Below are 6352 nucleotides of genomic sequence, written 5' to 3' on the forward strand. Positions count from 1 at the left end.
TAGGGAGCGCGTGGGCACGGGGTAGGCGGAAATTTCGCGATTTTCTTGTCAAATTTGATATGGGGAAGAAAAATTGGGGTATGGGGACGTAATAGGGGTAGATCTACTTGCTATACATCAGATCCATGGATCAAAATCAACAAAAACTCACAAAAACTTCAAATCACAAAAAAATTGGTATGGCTCTTTTTGTGGGGGATTTTCGAAATTGGGCAAGAACAAGCAAAATTAAGCTAGAAAACAAAGAGGGGGGCTCCAATTTCGTGAGAAACCATGGCTCATGATACCAAGATGATGTAGGGTGGAACCCTATGGGGATATCTTTCACGAATTGGAGGTGTAATCCCCAAGAACAAGATGAACAAAAGAGGGAAAAGAAGAGGAACACTCAAGAACAAGTCAAATCAGACATCCACTAGACAATCAAACACATAAGATCTACAAGGTACATGAACAACAAAGGGAAATAAGATACATGGTAGAGTTCATCCCAAATCCTATGAAGGAGATGAGGGCTTGATGATCTAGATAGATCCTTCCCTCAAGGGGGGTCTTCATCCACTACGGATCTTCTCCAATGGAGGCCTTGAACTCCAATGGAGTGGAATCCCACAAGGGGAGGTACATGAGCTAAGCTCTAGTGTTTAGATCTAATCTTAGCTTAGTCTAAATGGAGGAGATGAAGGAGTATATATAGTCCTAAGCAAAGAGAGGGATAAGTGGGGGTGAAATGGTAAAACAAGGGCAAAGCCCGCAGCATCACATAGGGGGCCCCGTGTGCACGGGGTAAGTGGAGCCCGTGCGCACGGGGTATCCAGGGACCGGACGCAAGGGCCCGTGCACACGGGGTCCATGAGGCCCGTGGACATGGGGGTCCCGTGGGCACGGTACACGCCCGTGCGCATGAGGTCTTCAGGACCGCCAGCCTGGGAGGCCCGTGGGCACGGGGTCGGAGGGGCCCGTGCGCACGGGGTAGCCTGGGAGCTGCTGCCTTCTTCTTGGTGCTTCCTTCTCTACTTCCAGGCTTCCCTCTTGGATGGTGTAGATGTTCTCTTCTGCATGAACTCATCCTCGCTATGTTCGAAGTTCTGACAATACCTATGAATGCACATGGAAGGAATGTCAAGTAGTATACCATCCTCAAAGGGGTCAAGTGAACACGTGTAAAGGAGATGATTCACCTTTATGTATGTGAAGTAGTTGTGGCACGTGTCACTTGCTAAACGAACTCTTGACATGGTGATGTCCATAGAATGCTCTGCATCATTAGTGTTCCGTTCTTGTAGACTAATCAACCTGTTAGGTTGGTGCTGATTTGGGACTATGATTAAAACTAGAGGCTGATGTTGTTCAGGCTCATGGAGCTCATGGAGCTCGACCTCTCCTCCGTGGCCTTCATCTGCAAGTTCGCCGATGACATCCTCATGTATGTACGCTTCCTCTTCTAATCCCCACACTGCTTCATACTAGTTCCAATCATGCCCCACCAAAAAAGAAAACATACACTAGGTGTCACAGTTCACTATGGATTTGATCATCAGTTCATAAAAAATCACAGAAAAAAGAACAATGTGTTACTACCATGGGAGGCTCCCTGCTGGATGTCGGCGCCGGAGGGGTATCCCCGCAGCCATAGACTTCTCTTCTCTCCTGCAATGCAAGGTTGATTTTCCTCTTAAACATTCACACGGAAAAGAATAGAGCTACTCCATACACATTGTGTGCCAGCGTCAGAACATCTTATACTAATTAGTAAGTTCAGGAAATATGTTCCAAACTGAAGCTCATACAAGGAGACATGGATATATAGAAAGAGTTCTATGATGTGTGTTGTTAGTTATGAATAGTTCGGGGAAAAAACTGGATACTCATCATGGGTTATGAAGTAGACAAAAATGCATTTCATAGCATTTGCTATATATGCGTACACCTTTGTAGTCTTTTTCAGTTCAAGTTTTGCTAGGAAAAAAGATTTGTCACAATTCAATATAAAATAGTGAAATCAGTTAGCTGATGGAAAATAATTCAAGTATATGTGAGCACACTGCAGTAGCAATTCGGGCATGCATTGTGTGTGCTCTGTGTGTTATTTTTCCGAGATATGAGTTATCTGATCCTCTAAATAGGAGAATTTGTGTTTATTGAGATACCATAGATGGGTGCCATTCGTGCTCCCATTTATATTTGGGCTTATCATAGTTCACTAGGGAGAGCTATTATGTACAGAAGTACATGTATTGATGCCCCCGGAGTCCATGTATCGTTACAAAAAAATAGTTTAGTTTTTGTTAAAAATTGCTTGCACCTGTTTCGTTCCTCCAGATGCCCCCTCCTCTTGCCTACTCCCTGACCGTCTCCCTCCTGCCCCATCCGTCCAGGTATGGTACTCACACCAGTTCAAGTAGTGATGTTGCAACAAGTATAGCTCCTCCCTTGTCAAGCTTAGTGAGCCAAAAAAGAGTATGTTGATGGATGATTGCTAGCTCGCTTCATCATCGGCAGATTTTCCCGTCTATTAACTTGTGGTTAATTCCTTCTATCCTTCTATCCTTCTGGATGCCTACAAAATATAGTTTTCTGTGCTGCTACTTCATCACTCCATAATGTGCATAAGCTATAGTCCTGGTTGTGTAGAGAAATGAGGTGTGTGGCTGGTTCACTGTGTGTGTGTGTGTGTGCATATGTGTTAACTGGTGGCCGGTGGTGTGTGTGTGCACGGTACTGCCGGAGATAAGTAGTAGGCGACAAAGTGTTTTGAAGTAGCACCAAGACGGGGCATAAAGCTGGCGAGAAGGTATGAGAAGTGAGCTGCTACTGCACTTGTGCGGCTACTTCTGCGAATGAATCTAGCTAGTTATAGCTATTGGTACTAAACATGTGTGCGTGTGTTATCTTTGGTAGCTAATTTTAGCCGTGTGCAACTACTGAACCTGGTGTCCTGCTGCTATTGAACTGTTTTGATGCAAATGTCGTTGATGAACATACTTTGTGTAGAAAAAGCTACAAAAAATCACTTTTTCTGGTTGTAAAAATTTCTAAACTTGCTCTGGTCTAGCAGTTCAACAAATATTGATGTTTGGTTAATATTTTTTATGATCCATTTGGCAGAAAAGATTCATTTGATTTCTGAAGCTTATATACAACACTTCTATCATAAAATCGTTTGGACTGATAGCTCAACTTCCCTTAACATTGGTAAGAGAAAAGATCATTCGACTTCAAATTTTTCTGGACTGATAGCTCAACTTCTTTCGTACAAAAGGTTCAGAAAGTTCTGTACCTGAAAATGCAGATATTTGGAGTACGCGAATATATATATATATATATATATATATATATATATATATATATATATATGTATTTCTGAATTTTGCTCTTGTGTAACAGCTCAACATGTATTATGTCATCAATTCATAATGAAAAGGCGGGAACAGTTCAATACGTGTGTATCCGGCTGCAGCCATCGAGTTCGTTTGCATCTCTGATTTCAGAGGTTCAACTAAATTTTTCCTCAAAGTTGGACCATTTCTGTATTGATCTTTGATCTTTGTTTAATAACATTACAATCGCACAAAATAGGCATTTTTTCTATTTCTTGATGAAAATGTTCCAGTATCATGTATTGTTTGTAAACGTTCATTTACCTAGAACAAAAACAGATGCAAAGGTGATTTTTCCCTATTAATGTGTGAGCCAAAACTGAATTATGTGGGGTTAAATTTAAGCTGAATGAAAAGTAGTTTCAGGTTAGGTTGCTTCACAGGGTGGATAGCATCGTGTGAAACTATGGAAGTAGAACAAGTAATTATTAATCTTGGTTGGGCATGTAACTGATTCCCCCTGTGTAATTATGTGTGCCTTTTCCTTGTTAGTGTTTGTGTTGGTGGCTGTAAGTGGAAAGAGCTATGGAACTGACCCCCGCGGGCAACTTTCCGTAAAAGCATTGCACTTGTTTTTCCCTTTCCAGGTTTACATTACCTTTTTTCCTTATAACTTACAGTAACTCATCTATCCTTCCTTGTAGATGGAGATGCGTGTATGTATACATGAATTCTGAAAACAAGCTTCAGTACAAGAAAAATGGGTCGTTCAGTTCAGTTCTGAATTATAGGTGTGTAAACACATCCTGCTTACACAGTAAATTGTAGTTTACTAAGGAAAAGAGTTATGCGTATTCACCAATCCAAGTAGTTGTCTAAACGGAAGTTTGGTAGCTGTCCAAATAATTGTCTAAACGACAGTCTGAACATTCTTGCTGCTAAATATCTCTCCTCTCTCAAATTCGTTCAAATTTGTTGCTTGTTCTTGTTGTTGCCCTGAGTGCCCTCAAGTTGTTTGTTGTTATTCCCATGAGAAACCTTTTCTGGATGGAAAGTAGCATATATTCTATTCTATTCTTGCAAAAGCTTCATTCCTGTGCCGTTTTGAAGTTACTTGGCATAAAAATTACTATATATGCTATTGTAAAAGACTAGATTTCTTCTAAATGTGAAGTTTAAGCTCTTGGGATTTGCTCTTCTAATTTTTTTATCGATGCATGTTCATGAGCAGTTCAAAACCTAATATTTTTATTGACAATTTGAACTTGCAACCTTACTATCTTGTACTATTCTAAAAAAATTGTACTCGTGCAGGTACTTGAAGGGTGCAGACTTGGCAGCGGAGTGGTTTGTTCAACAACAGTACATTGACAGAAAGAACATCAGTTCAAAAAAATATACAGGAGGTTTGGGAGCCAAACAACTGGTATTTTGTTGTGTTTTAATTTTTTGGGTGCATGATTGAGCAAAGAGAGAAAAATAATGTATGATATATATACTGTTGTTGTAGGAGGTTCAAAGATTGTCATGGAGCAAGTTCAAGAGTTTGGTTTCAAGTGAAAAATGTGATTTTTTGGTCAAGAGTTTGCATGATTGATAGCCATCACTGGCAGCCGGCGAGTAATTCAAGCCCGCATGCGCGAGCCGCCCATCGTCTTCCACACGTGATCCTATTGCTTGATGATGCTTGACATGAACTGAACTAGCTGGATGGAATTATTTTTCTGCAATGTAATGTAAATGAATATGGTAAACAAACTGGGAAACCAGATTGTTTTAGAGCTGGAGTTTGTGCTCCAATTGAGTTCCAGCAGATTGTGGCTGCTGGTTGTTTCAAGTGAAGGTGGTCGGGCATTACTTGTGTAGGACTGAGTGAATCTTGTATGTAAAGGAAACTTGATCAAATAGTCGTCAGTATTAAGATTTAAAACTAGATTTTGATCCATTCTCTTGTGATTTTAGGCTGAACTCCAATACTTGCATCCGCCACCACAATGCCGACGTGTTCCCTCAGTCCTCTCTTGACCAACCCAACAGTACAGGTTCTCCGGTGCACCAAGTATTGCCTGCGGTGATGCCTGCATCATGGCCCATTGAGGAGATCTTGTATATTCCACATAGAAGATATATTGTTAGTTCATGAATATTCTCGCCAGGTAGGAAGTTTTGGAGAGGAAAACATAAGTTTTTAAAAGAAGGAAGGTAAAAATGTAAGTCCGTTCAACTATATAAACCATAAAAGTACGATGGTGATGACATTGACAATAAGGATAAGGATGAGAAAGAAAATTAAAAACTAAAACTAAAAGAACATCGAGTGATTATTTTTTGAGAAGTACAAACCTCTAGTACCATAAGTACCATAAATTAAAAATTAAGAATTGCCTAAGTTCTGACTCAAGGGGACAAATTTGCAAAAAAAATCATAGCAGTAAAGGTTCGAAGGAAAAAAGCAACTTAACAAATGGAAAAAACGACAATGGATTTATATTATGTTAATCATCGGTGTGCTCTTGTTTGTCAGTTCATGTGTGCTCTTGTTATCAGGTCGTGTGCCAACTTGTTATCAATTTTGTGTGTGTGTGAGTTGGTAAACCAAGTGTAGCTGCTGCAGAAAAAAGGCATGGGATGTGCTGCCCTCAGTTCTCTCTCGACAAATCCAGCAATGCGGGTTCTCTGGTGCGCCAAGTATTGCCGGCGGCGATGCTTGCATCATGGACCATTGAGTAGATGCAATTTTCCTGGTTTTCACAGACAACATGGATCTTAGTTCAGCTACAGAAACCACGCAGGTTCAGTGATAGTGGTACCATAAGTTCGGACAAGAAAACAAATAAGAACTAAAACAGAAAATTTTAAATTCTACAAGTTCAAGTGCTCATCCACACATGATAATTCAAGTTGGTAAAAGTTTAAAATGGTAAAAAGTTCAAGTTGGAAAACAAGAGAAATCTAGAACATTCGTTACAAAAAAATTTACTTATGAGAAAACATGCAAAAAAAATTTGGCAAAAAAATAACATTCAGTTCAA

General features: G+C 40.2%; 1 long non-coding RNA gene across 1 annotated transcript; it reads left to right on the plus strand.

Moving 5' to 3' along the window:
* Positions 1-1398: 1398 nt before the first annotated feature.
* On the plus strand, positions 1399-2404 carry LOC119281292. The gene is made up of 3 exons (XR_005138359.1): positions 1399-1426; positions 1559-1662; positions 2379-2404. It is a non-coding gene; the product is annotated as an uncharacterized LOC119281292 (long non-coding RNA).
* The last annotated feature ends 3948 nt before the right edge of the window (positions 2405-6352 follow it).

Source organism: Triticum dicoccoides, chromosome 3B, assembly GCF_002162155.2.
Source record: "Triticum dicoccoides isolate Atlit2015 ecotype Zavitan chromosome 3B, WEW_v2.0, whole genome shotgun sequence".
NCBI classification, from domain to species: Eukaryota; Viridiplantae; Streptophyta; class Magnoliopsida; order Poales; family Poaceae; genus Triticum; species Triticum dicoccoides.